This window comes from Protopterus annectens, chromosome 12.part0, assembly GCF_019279795.1.
Source record: "Protopterus annectens isolate FY-2018-M chromosome 12.part0, PAN1.0, whole genome shotgun sequence".
Lineage (NCBI taxonomy): Eukaryota > Metazoa > Chordata > Ceratodontiformes > Protopteridae > Protopterus > Protopterus annectens.
The window spans coordinates 598,023,816-598,044,016 of NC_056746.1; positions in this window are offsets into that span (position 1 = coordinate 598,023,816).

The following is a 20,201-nucleotide window of genomic DNA, read 5'->3' on the forward strand; positions in this document are numbered from 1 at the left end:
CATCATAAAGAATAACATCAGGGATGACCTTGAGTTAAAGACTCTGTTGATTTTTCAATTTCTCTTATGTTGTATTTGTTAACCCTGCTTCCAAGTGAAAGCATGCATTTATGTCAAATTCCCAAATGGCACGCATTTTTGCATATAGCTAATCAAGGTGAACTGATTCACCATTGCTTATAGGTAACATGGTTTATGTTTTCTCGGCTCTGTAAGAGAGTACTTCAGTGCTGATATGTCCTTCCTAATAAGGAGAAAGAAAACCAGCCACTGGCTGCTCATTTCCTTTGACATCAGCCAACATTGCCTAGGCAGTCATGGGTGGCAGTCATGGATAACTTACCACCATGTCAGAATTCTGATTTTTCTGTTTATATTCACTTAATATACCTGTGTGCTCTTATGCATCAATGTAGAAAATATACTTGATACTGTGTACTGAGCTTAAATTAAATTGTCATTACATAATGCATGTTGCATAGTACACTACCTGCAGTAACAATACTTGCTCATTGAGTGCTCTACATTATACAGTAATATAATTTCCCATGTACAGTATGCTGATACCACATATACTCTTGTAGAATGCTGTCATCATCAACAGATTTCATATTACATGAAATTATGAGTGACTCACCCAGGCACTTCCATATATGAGATAATGACACTGCAGATTTTTAGGAACCCAGCAGCAATGGCAGAGAAAAACATGCATTGCAAGTTCCCGAGTCTACACAATATGCAATATAAACCATTGTTTGCAATATGCTTTGCGTTAACTACTGCAGTGTTTTTCTAAGTACTCCTTCATACTCATGTTTTCATCTTGTACTTTGTACAACAATGTCTCATGCATTGCTCAATCTGTTTCCCCCTCAGCTCTGAGTTGTACAGTAAAAAGTAAAAAAAAGGGGCTTGAAGGTCAGTTCTGTGCATCTCAGCTGATAAGTCACTATTAAAATAATAATTCCTTTTGTATTCTGTAGCTAGCGGATTTATAGAACTTATCACATGCAAAGTACTAAAGTCCATTTCTGAACCAGTATTCAAAAATGGTGGTTCAGAAATTAATGCATGTACTGTACTTGGTTGGCATCTTCTGATCTTGCCCTCTTATATCCTGTGCCCAGGGTGGCTGCCTCTTTTCTCCCAACTTAGCTATGCTTCTGGTGTACAGTGCCTCTGTGTATGGAATTAAAAGAAACTGGATTACAGAATTCCTGCATTTCCAAGACATAAAATGTTAAACAGCAACGTATCTGAGTTTAATCACTACATAGTGTGCATTGTTTAAAATTATGGGTAAGGTGTGGGCAGTTTCAATTGTAAATGTCTTACACACATTTTAATTTTTTCTACTAGATATTGTAGGTAACCATTCATATATTAACATTCACTATAAATGTGTGAGAATACAATTCCTAATTTACCTCTCTTTGTTTTTGTGTTACATATTGTAAGTATGGCCTTAAATTCTTGATAAATTGCAATAAACATTGAAATAGTGCAGACAATAAACATAGCTACATAGTGGCATTTAGTTTTCAGCTGTAATCTTTTAATATGTAGGAAAAATTCACATTTTTTATTCTAGTATCAGCCTTAGCTGTCAGGCATGAAACCTCAAGCAGCTTTCGTCCATACATCATGTCCGGTAAGGCCATTATCTTTGGGGTATGGCATCACTTCTTGGAGGCAGGATGTCTTTTGATGTAAACATCAAATGCATTCTAACGTAGTTCAGTGGTACATTGCTCTTTTACCAATAACTTAGCCACTTCTGATTGCTTTTTCAGAGCAATCTGCAGACTATATGAGATGCTACCTCACAAATCAGACCATCTTGGTTTCATCTTTTGAGAAGTTTATAGATGTGCAAAGTATTCAACCAAATTAATTCAAGCATGTCATTCATAATGTACCAGACGAAAATCTAACAATAAACTACAATTAAAGAAAAAAATACAGGCTCAGGGACTAAATAGATTTAAAACAAAAGGCAGTTTGATGTACAAAACAGAGTCTATTACAACATGAAATATTTGAGCTACACCACTTTCATCATTTTAAAAATCTGCAAGAAATTGGAAGCACTGAAAGTTGTAACTCTTGCACGTATGCAGCAAATGTTTTTTTTATGTTAGTTTCAATATTTGTATGCAGAACTGCAAGTCAGATTTCTTTTATGACAGGATTTCATGAGTGTACCAACTTCCGTCTTTTCATAAGAGATCAGGTAATCAGTTTTTACAAAGTTATAAAATGATTATGCTTTTGGTATGAGAACACCTTCTGGGAAATAAAAGCTATGCAGGTATACGGTCATAAAAATAGTAACAAAGGGTGTTGCAAGCCTAATCTTAATTATTGGAGGTATTAGCCTGCAGTGACTATAATAACTGGAAGTTTGTGGCATGAGTCACAATATATCTTTTTAAGATGACAAAAGCCTGCACTAATATTCATATTTCAAGTGGGTGGGGTTCAGCATGAGGCCATAGGCAAAGATGAACTTTGCAACACTTCTTAAAATTTTGTCAAAGATGGAAGGAAACAGTCAAAAAGTATGCCACTGCAGCAGTTAGAATTAATTTTCTGCACTTCAGAATAAGACAATGTTTTATTAAAAAATCAGGGTCATTGTGTCCTTGTATCCTATATATTGTCTGTAGTCTCATTCCCAGAAGTATAAAACAACTCCCATATCACCTTATCAGGAGCTGGAATTTCAGGGGTACCCATCATTACACTTTTAATCTATGACCAGGGCTCTGGATGTAGGAATAGACAGGACTTATACCGGAGTGGTTAGGACCACTTAGCTAATATACATTTGTTGACTGCTGTCTTCATCTCCTGTAATGTAATGCACTTTTCTCTCCTGCCTGTCAGGTTTGTAGATCAAACATGAGGCACATAATTAAGAACATATTTTATCAGAAGGTACAGGGACAGAGTGAGGGGTGGCTCTTACTGCTAAAGTGTTTTTTCAGTGATCTAGTATTATGTCGGTTATCCATACGTTTTGTATCTGATATCTCAGTGCTCCGTTTAGAGGTGTAGCATTATCTTAATTATTCATAGGTTTTGTATCTACTACACAGAGCTCTAACTGCAGGAATTGACTAGAGTGAGTCCCAGATTTACACTGTATGGCTGCCTAACAGAAAATAAAAACCTTGATTCTGCTATCCACAAAGGGATACAATGATATGGAAGAGATGTCTGACGTCACTCAAGTCAATCCATCGGCATATGTTGGCAACATACCTTCTGAAAAATCTCAAAAAAGAAAAACAGTAAGTGAAATGAGAAGTAATCAAGACAAAAACATATATGTATGGCATAAAGTAAGAGGTCTGAATATTCCTGTCCTTATAAGGCAAAATAATAAAATAATAAACATAAAATTATGGGCCTACAAAATCCAAACTAAACAAGCATGTTTTCAAACAAAGGAAGTTAGACTGAATTGTTCAGTCATTCAGCTGCCTAGGAAGAGTATTCTAAAGTTTAGGGGTTACCACTTAAAAAGCATGGAGAATAACTGAATTCATTCAAACCTCAGAGATATCAAGTAATTTAGCAGAAGAGCAGCAAATAACTCTGTGAAAAAAGTAGGGTTTTAAGAGTTAAAAAGGGGTCAAGGCATGCAGTGCCTTGTAAACTAGAAACAAAACCTTGAATTTAATGCAAAATCTGACAGACAATGCAGAGATTGGAGAATAGATGGAACATGAGATGATTGTAAAGTACCGGCTGATATCATAGCAGTAAAACTCTACACCAGTGCAAAGTGCTGCATTTTATAAAGTAAGTAAGGCACAATTACAAAGAATTACAGTTGTTAAGCTATCATTAAACAGGATCATAAACAGAACTGTAAATAAGTATGTTTTGGAAGTAATCATTTAATCCTGAGAGTCTTCCTTTAATAGATAAAAAGGAGTTAATCACAGCTGACACTTGGTCTTTAAGAGAGAATTTATTACTATATTTCTCCCCTGCATTACATACTTTATTTACAAGATCAAAACAACACTTTGAAGATAGAATGTAGGTGCAAGACAAGAATTCACACAACAGAGAGCTAATGACTAGCAGTTAAAACACATGGACTTAAAAGTCATGGGTTAATGTCAGTCCATTTAAGGATATAAGCTAGACATGCATTCACTGCATTAATCACAGATCCAGAAGAAGTGCCAAGTGGGACACAGAGCTGAGTATCCTCAGCATAAATATGATAGTGCATACTATGTCAATGAAGTATGTCACCCATGTGAACCAAATAGACAATAAACAAAGACCCTGGTAGAGATCCTTGTGAAATACCACTGAACAGATCAACATTTTCACATAAATTAGTTTAAAAAATAATTATTTTATGTCTGACCATTAGATAAAAATTAAGACTGACATACAACCTGCTCCTCTAGGTAGCATATCTGTAAATAATAGAGAAGTACACCATGATCCACAGAGTCAAATGAAGAAGAGAGATCAGAAACAGATCAACAACCAGGCAAAGAGTAGACTCTACAAGCCTCACCCTGAAGAGCTCTGTCATGATGCTAATAAAGATTGCTTCAGTACTATCATTCTCCCTGAAACCCAGGCTGGAAGGTATCAGATAAACCATGAGTAAGAAATTATCCTTCAGCTGCCAATAATCCTCTTTGTGAGGTATTTCTGCGGCCTTTCCAGTTGTTGTAGATGTCTTGTGAGGTACATACCAGAAGGGGCGTTGTACTCTATAATGGGTCAAATGAGTGATGAGTAGAGGGGAACAATGCCCTCTTTTTTTCCTGGATGAGAAACCTTTTGTATTGAAGTGTGCCACATAGAAGGAGTTCCTGACTACTGTGATGATGTGATTATCAAAGGAGAGACTACTGTCTACCTGTATCCCAAGGTCTCTTATCACACTTTCAGTGTTAAGTATACTACCGCTTATGTTGTAGTTCATGGGTACAGAGTTTTTACCAAAGGGGATGACAATGCACTTTTTGGCATTGAGCTTGAGGCTATGGCTTTGACACCAAGCATCTGTCTCCATGAGGCCCTTTTGTAGGATGTCCACATTGTTAGGAGTTTCGATTATGGCTCCTAGTTTGCAGTCATCTGCGAACTTCATTAGCCATTGACCTTCTGTGTTAGCCTGTACTTCAAAGAAGTAGATATCAAACAGGAGAGGACACAGGACTGAACCCTGTGGTACTCCACTTGTCACTGGTCTGAAGTCAGATTTGGAGTCTGCTACTTTCACAGTGTGGGCTCTGTCAGTGAGCCAGTTGGCAACCCATCTTGTGACATAGGGATTTATACCTAGTTTAGTGAATTTATCTATAATTCCAGAGTTGGGAATGGTGTTGAAAGCCTTGGTAAGATCTAGATAGGTTGTATGAACCACCTTACCCTCATCTACGGCTTTGGTGACTGCTTCAAAGAAGTCTATCAGGTTTAGGAGACATGATCTGCTTTTTACAAATCCGAACTGGGTGGGGTCCAAAGTTTGGAGATTACCAATGTCTTTGTTTATAAGTTCCATGACAATACGTTCCATGGCCTTGCAGGCCAGGCTTGTCAGGCTAATGGGGCAGTAGTTCCCAGGGGCCATCGTGGCTCCCCCTTTGTGTAGTGAGATAACCGTCACTGTGTGCCATTCAGCAGGCACAAAGCCTGAGGTGAGGCTATAATTGAACATGGTACTTAGTTGGGATGCCAGTTCATTCTGTAGTTCATGTAGAATGCAGCCTGGTATGTTGTCTGGTCCCATGGATGCTGTGTTTTTGGCTTTGGAGAGTGTGGTTTTTACCAGTGCAGCCATGATTGCAGCAACGTTTTATTCTTCTGGTATAGAGATGGGCCCTTTAGGGGGTGAGAAGGGGTAAAGTTAGCACTGAACCTATCTGCCAGGATGTTGGCAATATCAGTTGGGTCTGTAAATTTAGTGCCATTGTGCTGTAACTCAGAGCAGATCTGAGTGTTGCCATTGAGATTCTTGACATAGCTATAGAATGCTTTGTGGTTGTCTTTAGAATCAGTGGCGATTTTGTTTTCATAACTAGCTTTGGAGGATTTTATCAGGGATTGCAGCTTCTTACTGAGGCTGACCAGGGTGCTCCTCCACTCATGGGATTTTACTCTCTTTTGCAACAGTTTCTTCCTTCTGTTGTATGGTTTGCTTATGGCAGGGGACCACCAGATTGGCTTCCTTTTTTTGGAGGATAGCATCTTGGTTCTGTTTGGGATAGCACAATCCATGCACTCGTGTAAGTGCTTATAAAGTGCAATTGTGTAGGATTCAGTAGTCATAACTGTATTGTCTATCTGCATGGGTAATGTGAAGTTCACCACTTCTGTCTTAAAATGCATGAAGTTGGCTTTGGAGAAATGTTTTACCGTGGTTTCCTTAATGAAGGGTGGGAGCAGGATGTGGATATCTATGGTGATTAGCTTATGGTCAGATCGGACCAATAAGTGGTTGACTTCAGGTGTGGAACACCGGTCACTCATGTTGGTAATGACAAAATCTAGGATACTGTTGCCCCTGGTGGGGGTGTGGCTAAGTTGATCCAGGGCATTGGAGTTTATGAATTCCAGAAAGCGTTGAGCGAAGGAGTTGGTACATGAGTAGTTTTCCCAGTTAATGGTGGGGTAGTTGAAATGGTCCATTATTAGGGTGTTTGGTTGAACTCGAATATTTTTCAGTACATCAAGAAAAGAGGAGTGAGGATCCTGGGGCATGGTGGGGGATCTGTAGCAAGCTACAATTTGGATTGCAGTTTTGCCCAGAGTTAGTTGCACTTGGATAACCTCGGATGCATTATGCTAAGCAATTATCCTGAAGGTGTGGATATCCTTAATGAATATGGGCACACCTCTGCCTTTGGTGTTCCGGTACAGGTTACATGGTTGAAAAGTGTGGTATGAGTTATAGCCTGGTAGTGCAGGGGTGCTCTCTGGTGCCTTGAACCAGGTCTCAGTCACTGCACAGACATTGATGTTCTCTATTTTAAGGAGTGCCTCAAGTGAGTGCATTTTGACATTTAGACTTCTAGCATTGAGTAGCAGCACCCTCAGTTTTTGCTTGCCTGTTCCTGTTATGGTGGTGAATTTGTCATTTGAACCTTGCCTAAAAAAGGCACTATAGGAGTGGCAAGAACCTTAGCCAGTATCTGGAATCCCAGGGGTGACAGGTGCAGGCCATCTCTGGCAAAGCATCGTGGTCTGTCGACCATGTAATCCCAGGCAGACAGATACTGGATCCCTTTAGAATGACACCAGAAGCTTAGCTAATTGTTGAAGTCAATCATTTTGTCTTGTACTGCGGTATCATTCTGGGTGATGGCAGAATGCTACTCAGGGCTAGGGTCATACCTGCTTGGGCTGCAAGATCAGAGAGCTCTTCCATGTCTCTTTTCATGTAGTCTAGGGAGGTACATCTCAGATCATTCACACCAACATGGACAATGACAGAGTCATATTTGCACTTGTTGTGGAGTGACCTGAGTGCATGGGTTATGTGGCAGATCCTGGCACCCAACAGGCAGCTGATAGTAACCTTCTTGTTTAGCCTGGTGAGTGGGACATCAGTGTGCCTGACTATAGAGCCACCTATGACTAGAGTGTTGGGTACGTTGTTTTGCCTTATTGGCTGTGGTTGAGTGGCACACTGAGTCTGCGGGCTATGTGTCATTTGGTTTGTGTTGGGGGGTGGAGGTTGCTTGCTTTTCTGCTTTATAGGTCTCTGTTGCTTGAGCAGATTATTATTGAGAGCCTCCACAAATGTTTTTGTGTTTCTATGTGTGGACTTTGGTGGTGTAGAGTTAGTGAGACTATGTGTTGAGTGTATTACATGTATTACACTTGGAGCTTTTCGATCCAGGCTTCTGCTGAAAAAAGACACCTTATGCTCAGATAGGCAATCACTGAAAACAAATGCTAATAAATAAATAAATAAATATTGAGAAATGAATTTCTTGAATTATTTCTCAAATGTATAACAAATAGTTATGAATAAACAACTGATCATAATTCTTTGCAATATTGGAGGTGTTTAGCTGCCCTCGTGTTCTAGTAGTTTAAAGTGCATCACACTTTTTAAAAACTGTTGGTTGATTAAAAAGTGTACTTTATTTCTTGCCACTGTTTGTGTGATGGTGTGAGTTGCATTACAGGTTTTAAAGCTGTTCTCTGGTTTTAGGTGTAGTTCAGTTATGTGGCACTGCAAGGTACACTTACTTATAACAGCAAAGTTTGTAGGAGCTCAGCTTGTTACATCTGGCAGTTAGTTTAGAGGATTAAGGCTCTGAGTTGTTTCCTGTAGTACATGGTTTGATTCTTTCCACCTCTGTTTACCTGTTTTATGACTCTATGCAAGTCATATGACCTGACAGTGCTCCAGAGACACCCCTGAAAAGGGGCATTTGTGTCCAATGGGCTTATCTGGTTAACACATGTATTTTATATGTATAATTTTGTATAATAACATTACATTTTTCAGTTCCAAAGCATACTTATAGATCTGAATGCATTATATTATATTATATTATATTATATTATATTATATTATATTATATTATATTATATTATATTATATCATATTTTATTTTATTTTATTTATTTATATAAAAGAGAGCTGGACTGCAAGAGCCCACTTTCAGTTATGACCTAGTTAAAATGCAAAAACATTTAGACTCAAAATATATGGTTAACAAAGTACCACCTGTAGTAGGTAAATAATCATAAAGTTAAAACGCATTGAGCAGATATAAAATACAACACAAAAGTAGCAATTCAGTCTAAAACAGTGGTGCACAACGTCTGGCCCTGGGGCCAAATCCAGCCCTCAATGCAACACCATCTGGCCCCCAGAGAGTAACCAAAAATAAAAAAAAGTGAAAAAATGCTATGCCTAACTCCAGTCACGCAAACTTTTCAGCACATGCTTACTTATCTAATTGACTCCTGTTATGGACACCTCTAATTGTAGCTGCGGAAGTAACTATTCTTTGTTGCTTATAACTTGCAGTCTGTAAACAGTAGTAACTTTGTGCAAGAGTTTGTAATAAGTCATGGCTGCAAGCCAGAATAAAGTTAAATGCAAAGCTGATGTAGAAAACAGGCAATTGCATGACTGCTGTCTTAAGTAAAAATGCCAGTCACCTGTACCTAGTGTTAACTCGTAGCGACTTACTGTGTTTTGAGGTGGCCCGCAGAGGCAATAAGAATTTGTGTAGTGGCCCTCCCCACAAAAAGGTTGTTCACCACTGGTCTAAAAGAAGACACAACCCGGGATTCATGAAGCTTGCATCAGGCGCAGGCGTAGCATAGGTGGTATAATGCCAAATATGGCCACCGACCGATTCAGGTACGATCCAATTCCACGTGCACTACCAGCATACACCAGCACTGCGCAGCTCCTGGCGTAGGTATGCAAATCACCCCATGCACAGTACTGCAGCATGCAAATGAAGGTACATAGCGATTCATGAAGTGGCATAGGCGTAGCATAAGCCTACAGAAATGTAAACCAAAAAAAAGGTTTACATGTTAACAAACAGAACATCGGAGCCTTGGAAGCAGACCAGACTCATGTATTACAAAGTTAACATATGCCAATGGCCAATATGCTAAATATACAGCCAATGGCATAAGAAAAGATGCACAACACATAAAAAATAACATTTACAGTAACGCAAAGTACAACCATAGGGCATGTGTGCGCAAATGGGAACACAAGGATAATATATACAAATGCCATAATATAGCAATGTAACACAAATCATGATTTCACCATAATAGTCAATGGTATGCATGCTACACCACAACCAAGCTGTAAGGATTGATAAGGGCCTGTGACAGTGTTCGGCAGAGTAACTATAAATTAGTAGTCAATGCCATGCAAATGAGGCAAGTAATAGTGAATCACAAATGTCCCGCCGGCCTAAGGATGTACAATATGGCGCGATGCTACAACACCGATGAGTGGTCTGGAGGAATACATGACATCAGGAGTGGGGTGTGCCACTGCAGCTGTAAGCACATTGGAGCAATGCAAATCCGGGCTGCCCATTGCTAAGCAAAGCCACAGGACAGGGGCGTGGATGTAGGTATAGCTTTGCTCAGCTGAGAGCACACTTGGTGCCCAAAAGCACATGTGTACGAGGATGAAAACGTGCCTGAAACCCGGTAAGCAGACTCACGCGCCGTGCACCACAGCCCAAAAAGGAAGTTTAGGGGAAGACAATAAGGAAATGCCGCAGTAGGGTAATTGGAGTACAACTGAGCAATTAACAACTATTAACTCACAGTGGGCAATTGACGCCAGCTAACAAGGCTGCTAGCAACAACCTGCAGAACAGGATAGGGGAGGTGTCGGATTGCAAAGAAAAGAGAACTGTAACTGCCGAGCAAAGCAAACCTGCGGTAGATCGGTAATAGAACACATTTCGCAAGACAATCCTGGTTCAGGAAAGTACAAAACAAGAAAGCTGGCTGCTGGATGCATGCCAGACAATGGGAGGGGAATCGTTAAGAAAAGTTGAGGCAAGGGCAAGAGGTAATCCATGGCAGCTAAATGTAATTCAACACCAAAGGCAGCACAATAGCAGTATCTGTGGTAAAACACAAGATACCCTGCAGCTCCGAATGTACATACACACCCTATGACATCATCAGTGTTCAAAGCACAATAGTATAAATTGTGAAGGCACCTCACACACACTTGTGTATTCCCAAACACTGCACCATCGGTGCAAACAGACGGGGAACTTTTACAATGTACTTGTTGGGTGCTGCCATAGCTGTGATTCATCAGCATGTGTTGGAGACTGAAGGTGTTGTGGAGGATGACGCTGACAACCACCTCAGGCTCCAGAGGAGGAGAAGAGTGTTCAGACCAAGGGTAACCTACCAGGGGCTACATGATCTGGAGATAGTAGAGCATTACAGGGTGGACAGGGACATTATACAGAAAATAGTTGAGCTGTGCCGGCCATGCATGAGATCCAGGAACAACAGAGGGGAACCCATCCCAGTGGACATGAAGGTATGTGTAAGCTTGAGAATACTAGCCACAGGTACCTTTCAAAGGCCAACTGGAGATATCATGGGGATCTCACAGGCATCAGCATCCAGGGTACTCCACCAGTTCCTGGATGCCATGTTACCACATGCCAGTGAGCATATATACTTCCCCCGAACTCAGGAGGAGTTGGCCAGCAATATGCATCTCTTCCACCATGTGGCACACTACCCAGAGGTACTGGGTGCAATAGACTGCATGCACATACATATCAAGTCACCACCCGGAGACGATGGTTGGCGCTGCATAAACCGCAAGGGATACCACTCCATCAACTGCCAGGTCATCTGCAATGCCCAGGGCATTATCACAGATGTGTGTGCTGGCAGCCCTGGAAACTACCATGACTCCCACATCTGGCATGCCTCACAGCTGTATCAGGTATTTGCCAGGGGGGACATCCCAAATGGCCACCTTGTGGGGGATGCTGGCTATACACTGGAGCCATGGATGATGACTCCCATCAGAAATGCACACACACCCATGCAAGAACACCATAATGAAGCACACGCACAAACCAGAATCATCATAGAGCATGTGTTTGGGATGCTGAAATCATGGTTCCATTGCTTGGACATATCTGGTGGAGCCTTGCAGTACTCTCCAGGCATGTGTGCCCATATCTTCATAGTATGTGTCATGCTACATAATATGATCCTGCGGAAACAGCTGTAGCAGGGACATAATGGTGAAGGCCCTCACAGCCCACAGCAATTGCCAAGGCCATCACAGGCACAGAGGGATTCAGGCCATGAACAACATGTGCCAGCCCCAGTAGGCAGACGGAGGCGTGCCCAATATGCCCATGACTTGGCAAAGAGGGAACGTATAGCACATACACTGACAGTGTAGTCCCCTACGGACTGACACACTTCTCCACCAGCACACACAGTAAAATGGATGGCACACACACACGACCACCTGCAAATTGTTATGTATGGGTGGCCTACTGTGTGAATCCTACATAGGCAGCCCTCAACTATTGCACACACAACAGCTATTGCAACAAGGAAAGTCAACACCTGAACAGTAAACGAAGCTAACAGCATATGTATAGGTTCCTAGGTACATTGGTAGGTACATGCCCGATTGTCAGAGGCTATTCAGCAGCCTAGGCAAAATGTGTCTGCTATCGTCACCCCATCGATTAACCAACTGTCCCTCTGTGGAGCAGAGCCAATTGCGGGATCCACATGTGTAACCACTGTTCCCCACCTACTCTGCATGGATTCCCCAGTGTGTTAATGAGGGCCTCCATATAATGTAATTAGGGATGTAGTGCCAAAGCATGGGGAGTACCCATGACAGGTATCTGCCACCCCAGCATTCTTCAGTCATGGTTGTGTCAAGGTGTGGCACATTACAGTGTGTGGCTCACTCTGACATAGATTCCCAGTGCTGGAGCACATCCATTAAACATCACTTGGACATACCATGAATTGGTATCATCCATATGTAAACTAACTGAGTTACACATTTCACTGCAGTATGGAGGAACAGCTGTTGTACAGTCCACATACAAAACACCATAAACACCTGTACAAACACCAGATGACCAAGTGGTAAAGCCACTGACTATGTTGTGTATGTACCCGGTTCCACATCCTGAAAGGTCCGTTACATAATCCCGATGGCACGAATAATGGATGATGGATGTAGGTCATTAGAGCATGTGTAAGCGGCAGCAACTGACGGTAAGCGTCGTTTAAACATGACTACAGGGAATGCGCTAAACAGGTCTAAGCCTTGCCCAATTTCACGCAGATCAAAAAAAAAAATGTTGATATAATTGCCTTTGATTGAAATACTTTTGATCAGTCTGTTTACCTCTGTAATGAACCTGCAGTCTGTGTGTGTATATTAAGCTTAGTTTGTTTACCTCTGTAATCTTCATGCAATCTATGTGTGTATATTAATCCTTGTGTAACATGTATTTAGGAGCTTTTAAGAGTATATTAAGCATAGTTTGTTTACCTCTGTAATCTACATGCAATCTATGTGTGTATATTAATCTTTGTGTAATATGTATTTAGGAGCTTTTCTCCCCAGGACTCCATTGAAAATGGGTTCATTAGGCCCAATGGACTATCCTGGTTAAACAACTGCAAATAAAATAAAATAAAATAAAATAAATAAAATAAATCACCGTCAAAGATGTCCAGAACAGGTGAAACCAGCATTATTCACCCTTGTACTAACAGTGCCTGCTCTGAGAGGTAAAACGACCACTGGCAGGAGTAGAACACGCAACAATGTACACAATCACCTACCACCAAGCTATCCAAGATGTACCAATGGCAGGTGTGTATTGTGCCAGGTTAAAACACAAAAGGGCGGAGTTCAGCAAACAGAATACACCACCATGTACCCAACGAAAGGTGTGTACACTCTCTCTCACTCCCTGTCTCTCTCTCTCTCTCTCTAGATATATATATATATATATATATATATATATATATATATATATATATATATATATATAAAATAGGGATAGAAAGGGTGATAGAGAGATGTATGTCGATATATACGGAAATACATATATCTCTGAATATATAGACGACAGGTTAACGACTTGTACACAACCATGGAGGTACAAATAAATAGGATACTGCCAACTACCAAATGCTTTACATACCAACACACGTAATCACGAGGCTTAAAGAACAAAAGACCACAGTACCGGAACACTATAACCACTAGTAATACTATCACGATGTTAAGGGACATTCAGTCATTGCTGCCGGTGCTGCGGTCCAGGTAGGTACTGTGTTTAAGTGTGGTTCTGATTGCTGTAGTGTGTGTAAGTGCATGTTGAGAGTGTGGTGTGTGTTTCCATGGGACTGTAATGTGTGTGTGTATGTGTTTGTATCGTGGGTCTGTTCGTGCTAACTCGGAGGTAGATTATTACAGTAGTTGTGGTCATAGCCGGCCTTAGGCATACGGTTACCACCTGTCCCACTTTGAGATGGACAGTCCCTTTTTGGCCAGTTGTGTCCTGTCAACAAATATTAAAAAGGGCAAATGTACCGAGATTGTAGGACATAATGATGTCCCATATATTAAGTAATAGTTGCATTAAATAGTTATTTCTGTCTCTCAAATACGTCAATTGTACAAGAAACATAATAAGCAACTAAAGTGCTACAAGAATAAGGTTTTATTTAGAGCAAAAGTAAGTTCTATCCTTTGTACTGACAGTGGGTATGTGTCGGCCTCTAAACCCTGATGTGTGCCCTGCAAATGTCCCACTATGGCCATTTGAAAAGGTGGCAACCCAAGCCAAAGAGTCTGAGTCACTAACACAACTGCAATGACTGCAAATATTTGTGACAGAAATACACAAGACAGCTTTCATGTAGCAACAGTTCAGTACATATCGGTGTATTTCAGAGGGATTGAAGGATCAACATCACCTGCATGCTATATAGGAACCAGTTAACAATGGTTTAATGAATAAGCCTGCAATAACCATAGTATTAGTCTACTAAATGACAGGTCTTCAATTAGGGAAGGGGCCCCCACACACATATGGAATATGTATAAATGCAGTCCCTACAAACCTTTATCTGCTATGTACACCCACCTACATCTCCCCCACACCCGAAACAAGTGCAATACAGAACGTAATGATATCACAAACATACACTCACTTAATGACATCTGCAGAAGTGTTAACATACCTTGTGAGAGACACACTTGTAATGGCACCATGTGAAATCGTTGCTGTTGTGCAATGGAACAGATGCCGATGTTACAGGTTTAGCTTGTAATAGTCTCATATCAGATGGTTGAGATAACAGCTACACTCACATGTAGAACTATTTACTCTAGCCATCACACACAATTCACGGGGGACATGAATTCAAAGTATCTGTGTCTCTCCATATAGCTGTTGCAATTCATCACAATAAAATACATCCAGACCATCTCCCTCGAAGGTAGGGCAAAAGGACAACGCCCAAGTGGAGTATTCAATTATACCCCACTGTTGCCATGTAATTGGCCAATGGAGTAGCTGCACAGCTGATGTGCATGTAATAATTTATTCCGGAACACCAATTAGTGGCAGGATACCCCATGTTACGGGTATCCATGTATAAAATGAGCCATACATTCATACCTTATGCTCATACCATTGAATTGTTTAAATAGGAAAGGAGTAACACAAATATTATTGTATACTCGGACCACTAAGAAGGTATGTAGAGCACTCAGTATGTTAGTGTATGTAGTGCCTGTTCTGTATTAATGAAAGTGTATGCAATGCAGACAGTGGGAAAAGGTATTATGTAGTGATGTCATGTTGAGCAAAGTAACGCTTGTAAAAATTGTGTGTACTGCTGTGGGCCACAAGGTAAACACCTCAGACACCACAAGGGATGCTACATAAAGGCATTAAACATAACAATTCCCCTCCAGCTGCTGTCAGTGGTAGGGTTTGTCCAACAAGTACGTGCCATAACAGGGGATAGTTTATGTTGATATACTGTAACAGTAGGCATATATATGGGCATATAACAAGAATAACATGCCTAAGGTGGTCCTGCTGTGCAAATATGCTTTGCATTATGGGATATGGTTTCAAAAATGTGAAAAGTACAGTATTGTAGGTAGATATGTCAAATAATGATAAAATAAGAGTACCAAATTCTGTTTGTAGTCACACCATGTAGCATTCTCCTGGTTACCAAAAAATCACGTCTTTTCAGACCACAGTTCTTTGTTTAAGAAAGCAATATCCAGTTCTTATTCAAATATATATCCCGTCTTTTCAGACCACAGTTCTTGGTTACAGAAGCAATATCCAGTTCTTATTTAGATATATATTCGTTTATTGAGACAATCGGTAAGCGCATTCGCTGACAAGCTTTTTCAGGTTTGAACTGTGGTCTGAAAAGACGGGATATATATTTGAATAAGAACTGGATATTGCTTTCTTAAACAAAGAACTGTGGTCTGAAAAGACGTGATTTTTTGGCAACCAGGAAAGTTCTACATGGTGTGACTACAAACAGAATTTGGTACTCTTATTTTATCATTATTCTGGTGTTTGCTCTGTTTGTTGTCCTGTACCTACCGCTGGCATATTTATTCATTAATAATAAGATATGTCAAATATTTTACATAGCATGACTGTTATATTATGCAAACATAAGGTATGTGCATTGGAATGTACAATACACAATAGCAGGATACATATGTCTTGTAGTCACCAGACAGTGTAACAGCATGATAGCTAATTGAAATGGAAGAGCTACTCAATTATCCATGCACAAAGGGAATGTAATAGCTTTTTAGGTTCATAGTTAGGTACTATGCTGTCTGGCCAAGTCCATTTGTAAGCCCTAATACAGTGTTTTCACTGGCGGCATCTCCTAGGTTAGTGTCCTGTGCCTGTGAACAGCACAGCCATTTGTCTCCTGCACCTGTGTACAGTACAGCCACTGCAGTGATCCCTGGCATACATGTCTGTTCCCCGTCCACCCATCGAGGTATCTCATGAAGAGTGCTAGTGAGGGTCCCTGTCTGATGTACATAGGAATCATGTTTCCAAGCATGGTGAGTGTCCGTTTCAGGAATGTATCCCTCCAGCACGTGCTACTCATCATTGCATTTGGATATATATCCCAGAGCATGTTGCTCTCAGTGGCTTTTGCTTATGTTGCTTATGTGGAGCATATCCATCAATATTGGTGTGGACATGGGCCTTGTATGTTCGGCAGAGGTCACCTCTGAGTATGCAGTATGCAAATGATTACAGTTGGGGTTTCAGCAGTTGTGCTGCATACGCCATTCTTTGAAGGTGAGTAATACTGTTGGTGCATTAATGTTGTGGTATTTAAAGCCATTGCTGTCCCGTAAGGTGCACCCCAAATGGGGTGTTGTACCCTTTAACGTGTTTCATAAGTCAGGAGTATAGAGGTACAATGGCAGCCTTTGTTCCGGCTACAAACCCATTACAGATTAGGGTGGCCATGTAGAAGGATATCCACGCCCCCTTGGCAATAAGGTTACCAAAGGAGTGGGTGCTATCTACGTGTGTACTAAGATCCCTTATAATGTCCTATGTATGTAGGGGACTACCACCTATGTGATAGTCACTAGGTGATTGTTGTAATCCAAAGGGGATGTCTATGCACCTTCTGGCATGCTGCCTGAGGCCATGTTACCAACACCAGGTATCCATCACAGTGATATCCATATGGAGGGTGTGTGTATTAGCTGGTGAATCAATCATGGCCCCTAGTTTGCAGTCATCTGGAAACCTATTCAAGGAAACTCTTTCTGTGCTAGACTGTACCTCAGGGAAGCATATAATGAACATGAGGGTTCCTATGACTGAGGACTGGGGTATGCCAATTGTAACTGATGTACAGTAGGAAATGCGGTATGCTACCCTCACCACGTGGGTGCTGTCCGTGAGCCACTTTGCACATCTCAAGATGTATGGGTCGCTGTGCAGGTGGATGTATATATTGACAATACCAGAATGGTGAACGGTGTTGAAAGCCAATGAGAGGACAAGGTAGGCTGTGTGGACCTCCTTACAGTCATCTACTACCTTGGTAACTGTGCCAAAGGACTCCACCAGGTGTAGGAGCCATTTTGTGGCCCTAACAAATCCAACCTGGGTGGTATCAAAGGTTTGGGGGCCAACAATGTGTCTGTGAATGACTTCCATGATGATGTTCTCCATAGGCTTGCAGAACAGTCTAGTCAGGCGTATAGGGCAATAGTTCTTCTGGTCCATTGTGGTGCCACCTCTGTGGAGTGTGATAACTTTTGCTGTGTGCCATTCAGGGTCCACAATGCCTAATACAAGGCTATTAGTGAATCTGGTGCCCAAGTGAGGAGCCATGTCATTCTGAGGTTTGTGTAAATCACAGCCTGGAATCTTGGATGGTCACATGGAGTGTGTGTTCCAGGCTTTAGAGAGAGAAGGTCTGAACTGGGTAGTTGTGACCACAGGAACTCTGCATTGATCCTGTATAGCTGTGGGCCCTTTAGGGTATGAGAGGGGTGTAAAGTTAGCTGCTAGGTTGTTGCTGATATCGGTTCTATAATGTTTCAGCCTAACCATTGTATGTCAGAGCAGATGTGGGTATTGCCATCGAGAGTAGTGACATACCTCCATAATGCTTAGTGGTAGTCCAGTGAATGTGTTGCAGTAATGTTTATGTAGCTAGCATTGGAGGATGTAAGAAGGGATCCCAGAATCCTACTGAGGCTGACCAGGGAGCTACCCCATCCATGGGAGTGTACCCTACTTTGCAACTGTCTCCTTCTGTATTGCAGTATGTCCATGGCAGTGGACCCCCAAAGTAGCATCCATTATGTGGTGGGTACTGTCATGTCTCTGTTTGGGATAGCATGATCCATACAGTCATGCAAGTGCTAATGTAGTGCAGTTGGGAATGTTTCTGTGTTTTTACCTATATTGTCCATTTGCATGGGTGTCATGGCATTTACTACTTCAGTCATACAAAGCATGAAGTTGGCTTTGTAGAAATATTGTAATGTGTTTTCCATGAAGGGTGTGGTGTCGGGATGTGGATAACAAGGGTGATTAGCATACGTTCAGAACTGACCAATGAGGGGACAACCCCAGGTGTGTAACACCAGTCACACATGTTGGTAATGTCCAGGTCTAGGATATTGTTGGCCTTGGTGGTGGTGTGTATAGTTTGATCCAGCCGAATGGAGTTTATTAATCCACTAAAGTGTTGGCCTAATGTGTCGGTACATAAGTAGGTATCACAGTTAGGTGTGGGGTAGTGTCAGTGTCACATCAGTAGTTGCTGTTTGAACCCTACTTTCCAGTACACCAAGAAATGAGTGCCATTAACCGTGGGGTATGGTGTGGAATCCGTAGTAAGCTACAATTTGTATAGCAGTTCTGGCCATAGTTAGTTGCACTTGGATTGCCTCTGATGCATCGTGCTAAGCAACCAGCATGGAGGTGTGTAAATCCCTGTAAAATATGGACACACCTCCACCGTGTGTGTTCTGGTCCTGGTTACATGACTGAAAGGTGTGGTCTATGTAATAGCCTGTCAGTGCAGGGGTGCTCTCTGGAGTCTAGAAGCAGGTCACAGTCACTGCAGAGACATCGAAGTGGTCCATTATAAGGAGTGCCTCGGATGAGTGCATTTGAGATGAAGATGTCAAGCATTGAGTAACAATACCCTCAGGTTTTGCTTGCCTGTACCTGTTCTGGTGGTGAATATGTTTCTGAAATGTGTCTAAAACAGGAAGTATAGGTGCAGCAAGAGCCTTAGATGTTACCCATAATCCCAGGGCTGACAGGTGCAGGCCATCTGTTCCACAGCATTGTGGTTTGTTGACCATGTCATTCAAAGCAGACAGATACTGGATACCCTTGGAATGACACCAGAAGCATAGGCAACTGTTGAAGTGAATAATTCTGTTGTTCTACTGTGTCATCCATCTGGACTAATGCAGAATGCTTCTCAGGGCTTGGGCGATACCGGCCTGGGCTACAAGATCGGAGAGCTATTGCATGTCCCTGTACATGTAGTCCAGGAAGTTACATCTCAGGGCATTCACACTAACGTGAAGAATGACAGTCATATTGTACCTGTTGAGGAATGACCTGAGTGCATAGGTTATGTTGTGGAACCTATTACCCGACAGCGAGATGACAGTGACTATCGCCTTGTGTGGCCTGCTGAGTGGGACATCAGTGTGACCACCTACAGAGTCACCTATGACTAGTGTCTTGGGTATGTTATAACACCCTATTGGCTGTAGTTGATGGGCACACATGAGTCTGTGGGCTATAGGTAATTGGTGTTGTGTTTGGTGATGGGGGCTGCCTCTGTTGCCTACATAGAGTAGTATGGAGAGGCACCGCAAATGTTGTACTCTTACTATGTGTGGCCTGTGGTGGTGGAGATCTGCTGCGACTATTTGATGAGTGAGGTGTGCTGCAAATGTTTAACCTCCACCACATTAATGTTAGGGTAGGTCTGGGTTAGAGAGAGCATTACCTCCAGCATGCCTACATATGTGCATCTCCCACAGACTGTAGTGTCGTATGTTATTGCCTCATGTTGCCCACATTCATCATATAGACAGGCAATAACAC